General features: G+C 43.1%; 1 protein-coding gene and 1 long non-coding RNA gene across 5 annotated transcripts in view; one reads left to right on the top strand and one right to left on the bottom strand.

Moving 5' to 3' along the window:
- Positions 1–16,092, bottom strand: part of LOC5579456 (AMP deaminase 2) — a 94,065-nt gene that overhangs the window by 66,606 nt on the left and 11,367 nt on the right. For 3 of the 4 annotated variants that reach the window (XM_021839463.1, XM_021839464.1, XM_021839466.1), the window contains exon 1: positions 6,583–6,904. The exons of the other annotated variant lie outside the window; for it this stretch is intronic. The gene's annotated coding sequence lies outside the window, so the exon portion shown is untranslated. Of the gene's footprint in view, positions 1–6,582; positions 6,905–16,092 lie in introns of those variants that run through there. 4 annotated transcript variants of the gene reach the window in all.
- On the top strand, positions 12,019–12,514 carry LOC110674879. The gene is made up of 3 exons (XR_002499261.1): positions 12,019–12,217; positions 12,277–12,390; positions 12,449–12,514. It is a non-coding gene; the product is annotated as an uncharacterized LOC110674879 (long non-coding RNA).

Here is a 16,092-nt window from a genome sequence, read left to right as displayed (position 1 = left end):
GGGATTCTCTCCGAATCCCAGACGGGATTCTCTCCGAATCCCAGACGGGATTCTCTCCGAATCCCAGACGGGATTCTCTCCGAATCCCAGACGGGATTCTCTCCGAATCCCAGACGGGATTCTCTCCGAATCCCAGACGGGATTCTCTCCGAATCCCAGACGGGATTCTCTCCGAATCCCAGACGGGATTCTCTCCGAATCCCAGACGGGATTCTCTCCGAATCCCAGACGGGATTCTCTCCGAATCCCAGACGGGATTCTCTCCGAATCCCAGACGGGATTCTCTCCGAATCCCAGACGGGATTCTCTCGAATCCCAGACGGGATTCTCTCCGAATCCCAGACGGGATTCTCTCCGAATCCCAGACGGGATTCTCTCCGAATCCCAGACGGGATTCTCTCCGAATCCCAGACGGGATTCTCTCCGAATCCCAGACGGGATTCTCTCCGAATCCCAGACGGGATTCTCTCCGAATCCCAGACGGGATTCTCTCCGAATCCCAGACGGGATTCTCTCCGAATCCCAGACGGGATTCTCTCCGAATCCCAGACGGGATTCTCTCCGAATCCAGACGGGATTCTCTCCGAATCCCAGACGGGATTCTCTCCGAATCCCAGACGGGATTCTCTCCGAATCCCAGACGGGATTCTCTCCGAATCCCAGACGGGATTCTCTCCGAATCCCAGACGGGATTCTCTCCGAATGCCAGACGGGATTCTCTCCGAATCCCAGACGGGATTCTCTCCGAATCCCAGACGGGATTCTCTCCGAATCCCAGACGGGATTCTCTCCGAATCCCAGACGGGATTCTCTCCGAATCCCAGACGGGATTCTCTCCGAATCCCAGACGGGATTCTCTCCGAATCCCAGACGGGATTCTCTCCGAATCCCAGACGGGATTCTCTCCGAATCCCAGACGGGATTCTCTCCGAATCCCAGACGGGATTCTCTCCGAATCCCAGACGGGATTCTCTCCGAATCCCAGACGGGATTCTCTCCGAATCCCAGACGGGATTCTCTCCGAATCCCAGACGGGATTTTCTCCGAAACCCAGACGGGATTCTCTCCGAATCCCAGACGGGATTCTCTCCGAATGCCAGACGGGATTCTCTCCGAATCCCAGACGGGATTCTCTCCGAATCCCAGACGGGATTCTCTCCGAATCCCAGACGGGATTCTCTCCGAATCCCAGACGGGATTCTCTCCGAATCCCAGACGGGATTCTCTCCGAATCCAGACGGGATTCTCTCCGAATCCCAGACGGGATTCTCTCCGAATCCCAGACGGGATTCTCTCCGAATCCCAGACGGGATTCTCTCCGAATCCCAGACGGGATTCTCTCCGAATCCCAGACGGGATTTTCTCCGAAACCCAGACGGGATTCTCTCCGAAACCCAGACGGGATTCTCTCCGAATCCCAGACGGGATTCTCTCCGAATCTCAGACGGGATTCTCTCAGAATCCCAGATGGGATTCTCTCAAAATCCCAGACGGGATCCTCTCAGATTCCCAGACGGGATCCTCTCAGAATCCCAGACGGGATTCTCTCAGAATCTCATACGGGATTCTTTCTGAATCCCAGGCGGGATTCTCTCTGAATCCCAGGCGGGATTCTCTCTGAACCCCAGGCGGGATTCTCTCTAATCTCAGGCGAACCTAGACTGGAATCTTTCAGAATTCCAGACGGGATTCTCTCCGAATCCCAGGCGGGATTCTCTCCGAATCCCAGGCGGAATTCTCTCCGAATCCCAGGCGGGATTCTCTCCGAATCCCAGGCGGGATTCTCTCCGAATCCCAGGCGGGATTCTCTCCGAATCCCAGGCGGGATTCTCTCCGAATCCCAGGCGGGATTCTCTCCGGATCCCAGACGGGATTCTCTCCGGATCCCAGACGGGATTCTCTCCGGATCCCAGACGGGATTCTCTCCGGATCCCAGACGGGATTCTCTCCGAATCCCAGACGGGATTCTCTCCGAATCCCAGTCGGGATTCTCTCCGAATCCCAGTCGGGATTCTCTCCGAATCCCAGTCGGGATTCTCTCCGAATCCCAGGCGGGATTCTCTCCAAATCTCAGGCGGGATTCTCTCCGAATCCCAGTCGGAATTCTCTCCGAATCCCAGTCGGGATTCTCTCCGAATCCCAGTCGGGATTCTCTCCGAATCCCAGTCGGGATTCTCTCCAAATTCCAGTCGGGATTCTCTCCGAATCCCAGTCGGGATTCTCTCCGAATCCCAGTCGGGATTCTCTCCGAATCCCAGACGGGATTCTCTCCGAATCCCAGACGGGATTCTCTCCGGATCCCAGACGGGATTCTCTCCGGATCCCAGACGGGATTCTCTCCGGATCCCAGACGGGATTCTCTCCGGATCCCAGACGGGATTCTCTCCGGATCCCAGACGGGATTCTCTCCGGATCCCAGACGGGATTCTCTCCGGATCCCAGACGGGATTCTCTCCGAATCCCAGACGGGATTCTCTCCGAATCCCAGTCGGGATTCTCTCCGAATCCCAGTCGGGATTCTCTCCGAATCCCAGTCGGGATTCTCTCCGAATCCCAGGCGGGATTCTCTCCAAATCTCAGGCGGGATTCTCTCCGAATCCCAGTCGGAATTCTCTCCGAATCCTTGTCGGGATTCTCTCCTAATCCCAGTCGGGATTCTCTCCGGATCAAAGTCGGGATTCTCTCTGAATCCCAGACGGGATTCTCTCCGAATCCCAGACGGGATTCTCTCCGAATCCCAGACGGGATTCTCTCCGAATCCCAGACGGGATTCTCTCCGAATCCCAGACGGGATTCTCTCCGAATCCCAGACGGGATTCTCTCCGAATCCCAGACGGGATTCTCTCCGAATCCCAGACGGGATTTTCTCCGAAACCCAGACGGGATTCTCTCCGAAACCCAGACGGGATTCTCTCCGAATCCCAGACGGGATTCTCTCCGAATCCCAGACGGGATTCTTTCCGAATCCCAGACGGGATTCTTTCCGAATCTCAGACGGGATTCTCTCAGAATCCCAGTCGGGATTCTCTCCGAATCCCAGTCGGGATTCTCTCCGAATCCCAGTCGGGATTCTCTCCGAATCCCAGTCGGGATTCTCTCCGAATCCCAGTCGGGATTCTCTCCGAATCCCAGTCGGGATTCTCTCCGAATCCCAGTCGGGATTCTCTCCAAATCTCAGGCGGGATTCTCTCCGAATCCCAGTCGGGATTCTCTCCAAATCCCAGTCGGGATTCTCTCCGAATCCCAGTCGGGATTCTCTCCTAATCCCAGTCGGGATTCTTTCCGGATCAAAGTCGGGATTCTCTCTGAATCCCAGACGGGATTCTCTCCGAATCCCAGACGGGATTCTCTCCGAATCCCAGACGGGATTCTCTCCGAATCCCAGACGGGATTCTCTCCGAAACCCAGACGGGATTCTCTCCGAATCCCAGACGGGATTCTCTCCGAATCCCAGACGGGATTCTTTCCGAATCCCAGACGGGATTCTTTCCGAATCTCAGACGGGATTCTCTCAAAATCCCAGACGGGATCCTCTCAGATTCCCAGACGGGATCCTCTCAGAACCCAGACGGGATTCTCTCAGAATCTCATACGGGATTCTTTCTGAATCCCAGGCGGGATTCTCTCTGAATCCCAGGCGGGATTCTCTCTGAACCCCAGGCGGGATTCTCTCTAATCTCAGGCGAACCTAGACTGGAATCTTTCAGAATTCCAGACGGGATTCTCTCAGAATCCTAGCCGGGATACGCTCAGAGTTCCAGACGGGATCCTCTCAAAATCCCAGACGCGATCCTCTCCGAATCCCAGGCGGGATTCTCTCCGAATCCCAGGCGGGATTCTCTCCAAATCTCAGGCGGGATTCTCCGAATCCCAGCGGGATTCTCTCCGAATCCCAGTCGGGATTCTCTCCGAATCCCAGTCGGGATTCTCTCCGAATCCCAGTCGGGATTCTCTCCGAATCCCAGTCGGGATTCTCTCCGAATCCCAGTCGGGATTCTCTCCGAATCCCAGTCGGGATTCTCTCCGAATCCCAGTCGGGATTCTCTCCGAATCCCAGTCGGGATTCTCTCCGAATCCCAGTCGGGATTCTCTCCGAATCCCAGTCGGGATTCTCTCCGAATCCCAGTCGGGATTCTCTCCGAATCCCAGTCGGGATTCTCTCCGAATCCCAGTCGGGATTCTCTCCGAATCCCAGTCGGGATTCTCTCCGAATCCCAGTCGGGATTCTCTCCGAATCCCAGTCGGGATTCTCTCCGAATCCCAGTCGGGATTTCTCCGGGATTCTCGAATCCCAGTCGGGATTCTCTCCGAATCCCAGTCGGGATTCTCTCCGAATCCCAGTCGGGATTCTCTCCGAATCCCAGTCGGGATTCTCTCCGAATCCCAGTCGGGATTCTCTCCGAATCCCAGTCGGGATTCTCTCCGAATCCCAGTCGGGATTCTCTCCGAATCCCAGTCGGGATTCTCTCCGAATCCCAGTCGGGATTCTCTCCGAATCCCAGTCGGGATTCTCTCCGAATCCCAGTCGGGATTCTCTCCGAATCCCAGTCGGATTCTCGTCCGGATCCGAATCCCAGTCGGGATTCTCTCCGAATCCCAGTCGGGATTCTCTCCGAATCCCAGTCGGGATTCTCTCCGAATCCCAGTCGGGATTCTCTCCGAATCCCAGTCGGGATTCTCTCCGAATCCCAGTCGGGATTCTCTCCGAATCCCAGTCGGGATTCTCTCCGAATCCCAGTCGGGATTCTCTCCGAATCCCAGTCGGGATTCTCTCCGAATCCCAGTCGGGATTCTCTCCGAATCCCAGTCGGGATTCTCTCCGAATCCCAGTCGGGATTCTCTCCGAATCCCAGTCGGGATTCTCTCGAATCCCAGTCGGGATTCTCTCGAATCCCAGACGGGATTCTCTCCGAATCCCAGACGGGATTCTCTCCGAATCCCAGACGGGATTCTCTCCGAATCCCAGACGGGATTTCCTCCGAATCCCAGACGGGATTCTCTCCGAATCCCAGACGGGATTCTCTCCGAATCCCAGACGGGATTCTCTCCGAATCCCGACTGGGATTCCCTCCGGGATTCTTATCTCTGAATCCTAGGCGGGATTCTCCTAGAAGCCCAGGCGGAATTGTCTTTGAGTCCCAGGCAGGATTCTCCTTGAATCCCAAGTGGGATTCCATCAGAATCCTATACGGGGTTCTCTCAGAATCCTAGACGGGATTCTCCCAGAATCCTAGACGATATTTTCTCAGAATCCCATACGGGATTCTCTCAAAACCCCTAACGGGATTCTCCCAGATTTCCAGGCGGGATATGTATAAAATGCGGGATGCTATGGCATATACAAGTCAGCATCCTAGACGAAGCTATCTCAAAATCCTTATCTGGGTTGTGTTATTTTCTGTGAAGTGCTTTATCAGATTTCACAATTTTTGGCAATTGCTTGCTAAGAGTTTGTTGTTTTTGAATCATACCGCGTTGCGATTTGATAAAGCTCGATGATTGTTGTTAATTGCAAACCGATAACGACAACAACACATTATAGCGATTAACCAAGGTTTAGTATTACTTTGTTGTTAACCCACTTCAGCGATATCTAAAAATGGATTTGAAAACATGTCTCACCCGTAAACATCTGTGTTTAGAGTGTATAATTAGCGCCCCTTAAGCCGTTTCACCCGGCAGATAAACCAAAAAGTCTGACACCATTCTGTCAACCGTCCAGACGAGTCGTTACCATCGCATGTTCAGACCGCGGTCAGTTCGGTCAATGATTTATTGCCATCTGACATTGACCTTCCCCGGGTAAATATCCACCCGTTGCAACAAAAGTCTCAAACCCCGCATCAGAAGGAAACAGACGACAAACATGGGCCGATCACAAAGAAAACCCCCCAACACAAAGCGCTCCCAAATTGCAGGCTGCATTAGGGTGTCCCAGGGAAAAAGCAATGTTTGAAAAGTCATAGTGATCAGTCGTAGAAATGAAGATATGCTTACTTATAGCATTTTTGTAGAACATATTAACTTTCCGAAATAAATTAAACGGCCTGTACTTTAGCAAATAGTAGGCGTTGGAGAAAAAAAATCCACAAAACGTCTAAATATGACAAATTTCATACAAATGGCTATTTCTCAAAAACCGATTTGACGTTTTTAAGAAAGTAGGTTTGTTCTACAAAATGATATAAACTAGCACACTTCATTCCAGAGTTGAGCACCATAACTTTTCGAATATCTATCTTTCCTGGGACACCCTAACCCCATCCGCCGTGCACTGCATTTTCACGAAAGTGGGTGGCTGCGTCATTCGGCTTCTGTTCTGTTCGCCGCCGCTTGTTCTCATTCTCGTCATGTGTTTTTCCTGTTTGGTCCAATTCGGACGGATCGCACATTAATGACTCTCGTCTTTCGACATCAAACAAGCCGCGAGTTTTTTTTTCTCTGTCAATGTTTTCGAAAAGTAAGCCGTGATTTTCGTGAGAGGCGTGCATTCGTTGCTAGATTGAGGTGGAAAATTCGACGAAATCGGATTTTCTTCCCTGCACGATTGTTTACGTAATCGTATTTCGATGTCGTGTTTACCACTGCGAATGGGAGTTTTCACTGGACGGATTTGCTTTTGGTTCACGGAATTTTGTACAACTTCTTCTCTTCACTGAGTAGGCACTGTTTTGTCACCGAATCACAAATTTTAGAATTATTCACGCGCTGTGTCACGATTCACGCGCGTTGAGGACGGACGATATGGTGATGGGTGGCAATTATCTTCTTCACTAGTCTATCCAAGTAGGCGGCACACTATAAGTTGTCGAGACACTACTGAAACAGTTCGGTTGTTTCTTCACTGCACGAAACAGATTTTCACACTGGTGACTATGTTTTGGCTGGCATGAATGTATATCTTTGTTGGCGCGCGCTCTACACCCAAGCAAACACACAGCAAGCCGATCCGATTGTCAGCCGTTTCGAATGCTCTGAGTACAAATCGCGTGTTTTGATTCTAGGGGAACTAGGTGTAAAATGCGCCACCGATATATTTTCAAGATAAAAGGTATTTGGTCTAATTTGATCATTTCATACGATATAGCTATCAATTTGAAAGCATCTCACGGAAAAACATATCCCAATTTACACACAAAAAAATCGAGAACGATTTTAGCAACTTTGGGTGTTAACACGTGAGGAAAAATGCGTCATGCTTAATGGTTGCTCAGGAACCATCAGTGAAATTCAAATTATGCCGCGAAAACCCAAACTCAAACGAGACATAGAACTCCAATCAACGTTCCTTTGCTCTTTATTTCTTATCTCGATATCCAGTTAGAGAACCATTATAGAATTGCATTTCCATGACTAACTCGATAAACCCTTGAATTCATGGAGAGTTGGCTGTACATAGTATCTACTGCATGCATAAACATTTGAAAAATAACTAGATTTTGCCAAAACAAAATCCATTCTGAATATCGCTGACCATGGTTTCTTTTTTTAACCCATTTTTTTAGAGGTGATTGCCTTAATCTAATGTCAGTTTTTAGTAATTACGAGCTTATTAATGTCACTGTAAACTCACTTTCAATTACGTTTTCGACAAAATTCCCAGTTAAAATAAAGTTTCTCCTTAGGGCGCGTATTACCCCGTCTTCCCTTACACAGCTGCGCTTCACAAGACAACTGTAAGGTATGCCGGTGTGCTGGTAGGGCGCTGTTTCTTAAACGCCGGCGACGAACGGTTGGGCGCTGGATGGTTCTTTCCCGAAATGCAAGTATGCGTGCGAGCTAGGGTTGATCAAATTGGTCTGGTTACAACAATGATACTGAAAATGCGACGAAGTAGGTAATAGATTACTCAGTTATCACGAAACAGTCTTTATTATCCCTTAGGTGTTGTTTTATTATCTATTCTGCCTAAAACGGAATTTGATTTGAAATAAGCTCTACTACCTAAATATGTTTGAATATTTGCACTTCTCTTAGGCATTGCTGTTTTCATCAATCTGGTTTCTTTCTCTCGTTATTTTTGATAGCTATGTTTCTAATGTTTTCATTTCACATGTATTCATTTACTTTTATCGGTGTTCCACATTTTATTAACTTTTGCTTGTTTCTTCGAGTATCTTCCTTCTTATTTTAAACTTCTTTTCTGATCAGTTTGATTATTATGTTTTCTACTCTTCATTCTTCATATTTTCTTCTTACAATTCATTGTTGTTTTCTTTGTCTTATGTTTTCTTCTTCTTCCTTATTAACTGTCTTCATATTTTTCTTGAGGTGCTTCCTAACTATCTATGGCTTCCTTCGATGATGGCTTCCTTTTGCTTTTTTCAGTTCTCCTTCATTTGCTTCCTGTTTCTTCATTTTCTTCTATTTTCCCTTCCACCTGCTTTCTTTTTTTCTTCTTCATTCTACTCCCACAGCGATTTCCTTATGTATTGTTTTTTTCTTCTTTGCTCCTGATCATGATTCCCGTTCTTTTTGAAATGCTCTTGCTGAGCTAGACGTGTACTGTTAAGACAGTGGCGACGAACATAACGCTCCAAGTAACAATTCCAATGCCTTCAGGACTCAGATGTTATTTATTGAGGTTTTTATTAAGGGTGCATTTGATCTTAACAGATTTAATAAAGTATCGAATAGAGCAAAACAGTAGGGTGCCCCAAAATTTAACTCTGTCAGAAAACATGGGAGCTCAAACTCCAAATGGTAGTGAAGAATGTTACAATCAAACTTTTGTACAGGGGAACTCTATGAAATGACGTTTAGTCTGATTCCCAGGGCCGGATTTACAAATGTTGGGGCCCTGGGGCCATTGTCTTGTGGGGGCCCTTTTCCCAGAAAAAACATTTTGATAATAGATTTAGATATTTTTAATGTTTTTGTAAGGTTTTCATTGTCAGAAATCATGTATATTAAATGGTTAAGGTGCTTTTTCGACAACAATAAAATTTATTTGATTTATTTCTTTCTTATTGGTACCTTAATTCAAATTATGCTTATTCTAATCCTGTTGAATATGAACCTGAATATTGAAGTTGTTGAACATACAGATTTATTTAACAGTTTTGAGTTAAATAAATTGATTTAGTGCTGGTAGCAGGTATTTTTCTAGAAACTTGTTTCCTTTTTTATGCAAGTCTCTAAAAAGTTTTTTTTTTAATGGAAGGTCTCTAGTTCAATCAAAATGGTATCCGAAGTCTCTTTTTTCCTTTTTCTGGTTACAATAAATCCTGATGCAAAATAGAAGAAAAAATAGAAGGCTGAGAAGGGGGGCCCAGATAGCCGTAGCGGTAAACGCGCAGCTATTCAGCATGACCAAGCTGAGGGTCGTGGGTTCGAATCCCACCGGTCGAGGATCTTTTCGGGTTGGAAATTTTCTCGACTTCCCAGGGCATAGAGTATCTTCGTACCTGCCACACGATATACACATGCAAAAATGGTCATTGGCATAGTAAGCTCTCAGTTAATAACTGTGGAAGTGCTCATATGAACACTAAGCTGAGAAGCAGGCTCTGTCCCAGTGGGGACGTAACGCCAGAAAGAAGAAGAAGAAGAAGGCTGACATGGCTAATCAGCAGGTAGTTCAAGAATTTCGTCTCACATGCCTCGAGGAAATGTTACTAGAAATTATTCTATAGATTCCTTTACCAATTCTCCCAGATATGCTTCCAGTGATTTTTCAAAGGATGTTTAGAAGATTTTCTCCAGGAAATCTTTGAGCTCTCCAAAGATATTACTTCCCATATTTTTTTTTCAGAGAAGCTTACTTGGAGTTCCTCTAGATATTCTCCAGTTATTACTATCTAGGAGAACTTACAGATTTTTTAAAGATTTAAATCTTGGAAGGTATACTAGGGAAATAGATGTTAAATCGATCATCGGAAAATTCTATGTGATTTAGGACTTCCTTAAATAATATCTGTGAATCTTTGGAGAAATTCCTGATGGAAGCTTTAAGGTAATTTTTTATGGTTATCCTTGAAAAAATGCAGGATATAATCTTGAAATATCCCAAACAAAATACTTGGAAAAGTTCCTTAGCAAAATTCTTTGACGAATTCCATGGGAAACAATCACTTCATGCTCTTCTGGAGAAATCTTCAGAATAATCTCTGAGGCTTTGGGAAAATACTAGAAATTTATTGAGAAAATCTTGAAGAAATAACAATCGGTAATACGAGCAGTAATACTGTCGTAATGTCACGAGGAATTATAATAATAGAGAAATGTCTGACTTGATTCTATGATAAAGAATCAAACTCTTATTTTCTGGATCCTATTAAAATACGGTTTTCTTTTGTGATTCCTGTTTGGTCCATTTTCGGTCTCTTTTTGATTCCTGTCTCTTCTTGGTCTCTTTCTTCAAGCTAGATGTCTCTAAAGTTCCTACACTTGAACACTACCAGTTATGCAGTGTGTTCTATAAAGTCATTTTGCAACTTTAGAAAATCGTTAAGAATTTAAGCCAAATATTTGCACTCTACTCGTTTATCCAGATCGTTTTCGAATTTTCTTGTTTCTCATGAAGTCAACAAAATTCCATTCTGAATGTTCTGATATTTTGTTTCAGTATTTAATTTAAATTCATAAATTTCACCCATTATTCCGGAATTCTTAAAATAAAATTGATTCTTTAAAATCATATGATGTGGTTTAAAAAAGTATGAACTATTGCATTGATTCTAATTATTCGTAAAAGTTTAACTACAAATATGTTTGTCAAGATTTGTGGTGGCCCCTAAAATGTGGGGGCCCGGGGGCCATGGCCCCCTCGGACCCCCCATAAATGCGGCCCTGCTGATTCCCGTAAGTTATGACAGATACATATTTCTAGTTTAGCAAAATTTCGTAAAACCCATAGTTTTTATATTTTTTGTAGCTTTCTTGGGGTCCAAACTATCTGGAAAAAAACCATTCACTGTATGTTTTGCACGAAAATTCGGCGCACTGATTTTTTGAATGTTCGTAAAACTATGAATTTTTCAGTACATTTTTATTTTATATTATCGAAAGTGGGTATCAAACATAACGCTTGAATTATTCTTTACTTATTGAAAGATCTGAATTTTTTTTTTAAGGAAAAACTTTGTCGAAGGCATCATAGGGTGTCGGATCCTATTCTTGGCACTTTTGATTTACTTGGGCAGCAGGGTTTTTTTTTTAAAGCTACAGATCTCATATTTGGCCACAATATGCGTCATACTAAAGCGCTTCTTACTGCAAATTTTCAGGCAATTCGGCCGAGAAAAACCCCCCATGCCAAAGTGAATCATGGAAGTGCCCAAGTGGTTCTGTACCCTACTCTATTTTTTGGAGTTATTCGAGCTTTACTGCTGGCAGAAATGTGACTTTTTTGGTTATTTTTGCAGAATATCTTAAGCATGTGATATAATTTCTAACACAGGACCCCCTAAAACAAAGCGAAACTGAGTGGCACACTATGTTTCACTTATAATTATTGTTAACGTGGGATTTATTATGTGGAAGATGGTTTTTGACTATTTAGTTCATTTTTCCTTCCTTATTGCAGTAACTACATGCTCGATTTTTTTAATAGTATTGTAACGTCGTTAGCACTAAACCTCATAATGTTGTTATAGATCAACCAAAACAATTTGTCACATTTAAATTGAATCCAAATTTTCAAATTTTAGTTTGTTTATTTTTTTTCTTTTTTTCTTATCCTCTATGCTGTACAGTAGCTGTATTTTTTTCCAAAGTATTTTGAACAATTGAAGGGTGACCTTTTTCGAATTAACATATTATAAATAAGAACGTTTCGCGTAATACATTTGACACTGTACGTTTAGCATGAAGTGAAATAGACATTATTTCAACAGTTGTAACGATAATTGTTCCAAGCACTGTGCGCAACATTTGCTTGACTCTGATTGGCTCGTTGCTTACAAGTGTTCCTACCAACCAGAAACTATTAAGCTAGAAAAGCCTCCGCGCAATTAATATAAATAGAGGCTGCAAATACGCAAACCATGAGTATTTTGTGCAAACCTGTGACGAAGATCAGTTCGATCCAGAAGTCTCCAGCCAGAGCAGAAAACCCTACCTGCGAAGCCGAAGTGGTTGTGTGTCCAGCAACCGTGCGCAAGCTGACCAGAGACGCAGTTCGTCCAGTCGAACGCCAACCAGCCTGCGGAGCAGAGCACAATCAAGCCGACGGCACCGAGGTGGATTAATTCGCTAAGGGCCTGGTTTTCAATCTGTAATTTCCATTGCAATGAAACCAGAAGAAGAGTTACTGAAAAAAATATTCTTATACAGTTGCCACCCCACCGGTGTCCACCGATATTTGGGCGCATTTCGACTGCATCGGATTTGCTCAGCTGTATTGCATGTGGAGGGAGAAGTGATTTTGTGCACGTGTCGACAACCGACGTAAGTCAAGCTGGAAAAAGGACCAAAAATGTGTAGTAATTGTGACCTCTTTAAACAGTGCCTAATCGCAGTCGGTTTTATTGCACGATTTACGATCCGACTTCTAAGCGGCTGACCAGAGCAGAGCATTTTTGGATGTGGTTGCTGACGGTTCCTGCCCAGGGCGGATAGGTGGTCGGTGAAACAGATAAGTGAAAATGCATGCATGAAGAAATGAAAAGTCAGTATTTGTGTACGAACTCTTGATTTTCCTGGCAAATGGTTTGCGCGTAGTATCAGTATCACCTAGTATGATAAGATCAAAATTGTGAATTAGCATTACAGTTATTTTTCGTTAAAATTGGCCAATATAAGCAATAATTAATGTGGGTGAGAACACTTTCGGTTAATACAGTAGTTTTTCTCAAGAAGTGATTGGATTTTGATTTTTATGTGCGACGGTGTTTTGAGCAAATTTCTCTATAGAATCGAGTGTGGTCGGACCTACGACTGGCCGACAGCTAGCGGGCATCCTAAAGCGAAATTTCGGCAATCCAACTTTTGGATTGGCGCTTAAGCTGAGATTTTTCCAACGAGATTTTTATTGTTTCGGGCATTCGTTGTTTTGCTGGAGGTTTTTGTGGTCCCACCGGGAAGAAACGTTACACAGTCAGAAACTAAATTGCTAAAACCCTTCCACCAATTTATGAACCCAGTCTTATGATGTCTTCGGCAGAACTTTTCTTCGCCAAATTTCTCATCTTTCCGTAAATAAAGAATAAGACAAGCGTCAAACTTGACACCCACTTTTGACATATAAACTAAAAGAGCTGCAAAAATCATGGTTTTCGAATATTCAAAAAATCAGTGTGCATAATTTTCATGCAAAACATACAGATTATTCAAAGATATAAAATATAAAACTATGGATTTTACGATTTTCTTGGAACTAGAAATATTGGTCTGATATTACTCATAAAAATCGGAAATTTTTCAAAAATCTCGACGAGGCGATCTCTAATCGACAGTTGTAATTTCCTTTACTACCATTTGGAGGTTGAGCTGCCAAGTTTTCAAGACACCGGATCGTAGCAAGCCGGGCGGCTGTGTTTTGACTCTTCTGCCACATTCACTTCGGTTTCGTGTTATTTTCTATTCGGCTGGTTTAAAATAGATTCGGCGGATGTCACGTGCAAATGTTTTTTTCACAGAGCATGTTTTGTAAAGTAATAATAGTGTGTTTTTTCTTTTAAGAAGATTATATTCAAAAGTGGCATGTGGCTCTTATCCGGCTCCTTGTCCGGTCTTATAAGCGTTTTGTTGATGGTACATTTGGTGTGGGGGTGAATCTTTCTCGACCGCAGCTTCTTCTGGAGCCCATAGTAGGCGCGACTTCCACTGATACTGATACTGATACACTGACACTGAATACTATTAGGCATATCTGGGGATATTCCTAAAGTAAAGCTAAGTATGCTGTTTCGCTCAAGAAAAGTAAAGAAATTCCTTGACTGAAAGGGTCAAGAAATTTCCTACAGAGAGCCCCCTTTGAAGTGACATTTCTTCTCAACTGCATACTGCGATCAGGAAAAAGTGATTTTCTTGACCATTTCTTGGGAGAAATTTTCCACGCATCGAGATAGGCGATTCCTTTTCTTGTCAGTAGCAAACCGGCCTTAATGCGTTAAAGCTACTAGGAAAAATTACTGGAAAAATCCCTACAAATTTAGGAGAATCTTCGCCAAGAGTAATGCTTAAAAATGTCTTAATTGAAATATATGGCAAAATTTTGAAGAATCCTAGCTGTCATTTGTATACAAATTCTATAATTCTTTTCAATCTATTTAATGGTGGAATAAATTTGATAAATATATATGACAATCTATTGCAAATACCTTTATGGAAAGATTTTTGGAAAGACTCTTGAATTACTTTAAACGTTATAAAACCGTATTATATGATTCGATGCCTCTATAGAAAGTCTTCAGTTTAATTTACAGAGGATGGGTTTCGAAGCCTTTTCTAGTTAGGTTGCTAAACTACCCAAATTCCTTTTCTTTTGTTGTAGTTTTCGTGCAAAGCAACTATACCATGGAGGAACTGTAGCTTTCCTATAGCTTTTAGAGGGAGATTTCCCAGCACCGGACAGCACCCAAACCCAATACCGGACACCGTCGAAATTAATACAGGCTACTATGTTCTACAGCAAAAAGCAGTGTTGCTTTGAAAGTAATTGAATGACCTTCCCTGCATGATTCAGACTTTGTAATTGTAGACTAATGTAAAACCATCCTAATTTGGAAGTAAGAATGTATTTTGTACTATAAATATTTGAACTAAATATAGTCAAACTACAATTATATTCAAGCACCTCCTGTCTGCCAGCTTCGGACAGCTTGATTCGTTGCATGATATCTTTTTAATTTTTGCAGCAGTCAGTCTCTCGTAATTATTTTATCTATCTATTTATCGTGGTATCTAAGATTTGATATAAATAAGAATAAAAATTCAGAACAACACGTAATATGTGTCATTTTTCATCATATATGAAAGAGGTTTTTTGATGGACGACTTGCAGATTATTTCAAACTAAAAAAACTCTTGTAAATGTTGCAAATGCATTAAAATGGCAATAAAATACTACATATTTTTAGATTAAAAACATATACAGGTCGGACTCGATTATCCGGAGTATCGATTTTTTTCACTCCGGATAATCGAATCCTCCGTAAAAATATGAAATCTTCTATAAAAGAACTTAAATATTATCTTTTTTCTTTGTTTTATTTATATGATGCGTTGGCGTAGCCAGAAATTATTTCTAGGAACAATAGGGGTCTTTAAAAGAAAATAAAATTTTTGATGAGCATACACAAAAAAAACACTTTTTCAAATACGTTCAAAACGGCAAAACCTGGGAGGGAGGCACAGATACTACACACGAAATATTAAACAAAATTTTTACAAACTGCAAGATAACTCGAGTTTGCCAACGACAATCAAGGCAGACTTGATGAAAATCGCTAGTTTTCTTTTATAGTGTACCTTCGACCTTCCCGGACTAAATGGAGAAAGGGCCACAGTATTCTATGCATTCAAAATTTCTTTTTTATTCAAAAATGTGCAAAAGATGCGTATTTCAATACATTGTATTCAATCATAATGAAAGGTTCTATTGTGACATTATATTTGAATACTTTTGAATTGATTTTCGTTTGATTTTTCTCACCTTTGATGAAATACGAAAATATGTTTTGATCAATTTCGCGCTATTATTATGTTAGTCCAGTGTTTAAGATCCGGGCTCACAGTGACATTTCGTGACAGCAGAATCTCGGCTCACTGTGACGTACATAAATTCCGTATCGGTTTCTCCCTCCCAGGGCAAAACCATTCATATTGTATATTGCAATACCAAATTATCTCAGATTTATGCATAAAATTGAAAAACAAGAACATCAAAAAACAAATTTCGGATAATCAAGTCTAAAATTCCGGATAATCGAATCCCGGATAATCGAGCCTCCGAATAATCGAGTCTCCGGAAAATCGAGTCCAACCTGTAATGATGTAAAAATTCATAGAATTCGAGGCATTTCCAAATCGTTTGCGGTATTGGGTGCCACTTTTTAAGATTGGTCAATTTGGTATTACAATACATCATCAAAAGGCAATGCCAAAATTCATAATTTTATTTTCAAATTTATTGTTGTACGCTACTTA

Source organism: Aedes aegypti, chromosome 1 (assembly GCF_002204515.2).
Source record: "Aedes aegypti strain LVP_AGWG chromosome 1, AaegL5.0 Primary Assembly, whole genome shotgun sequence".
In the NCBI taxonomy this organism is placed as follows: domain Eukaryota; kingdom Metazoa; phylum Arthropoda; class Insecta; order Diptera; family Culicidae; genus Aedes; species Aedes aegypti.
Note: the sequence above shows the minus strand (reverse complement) of the source record. Positions and strands in the feature narration are given on the sequence as shown.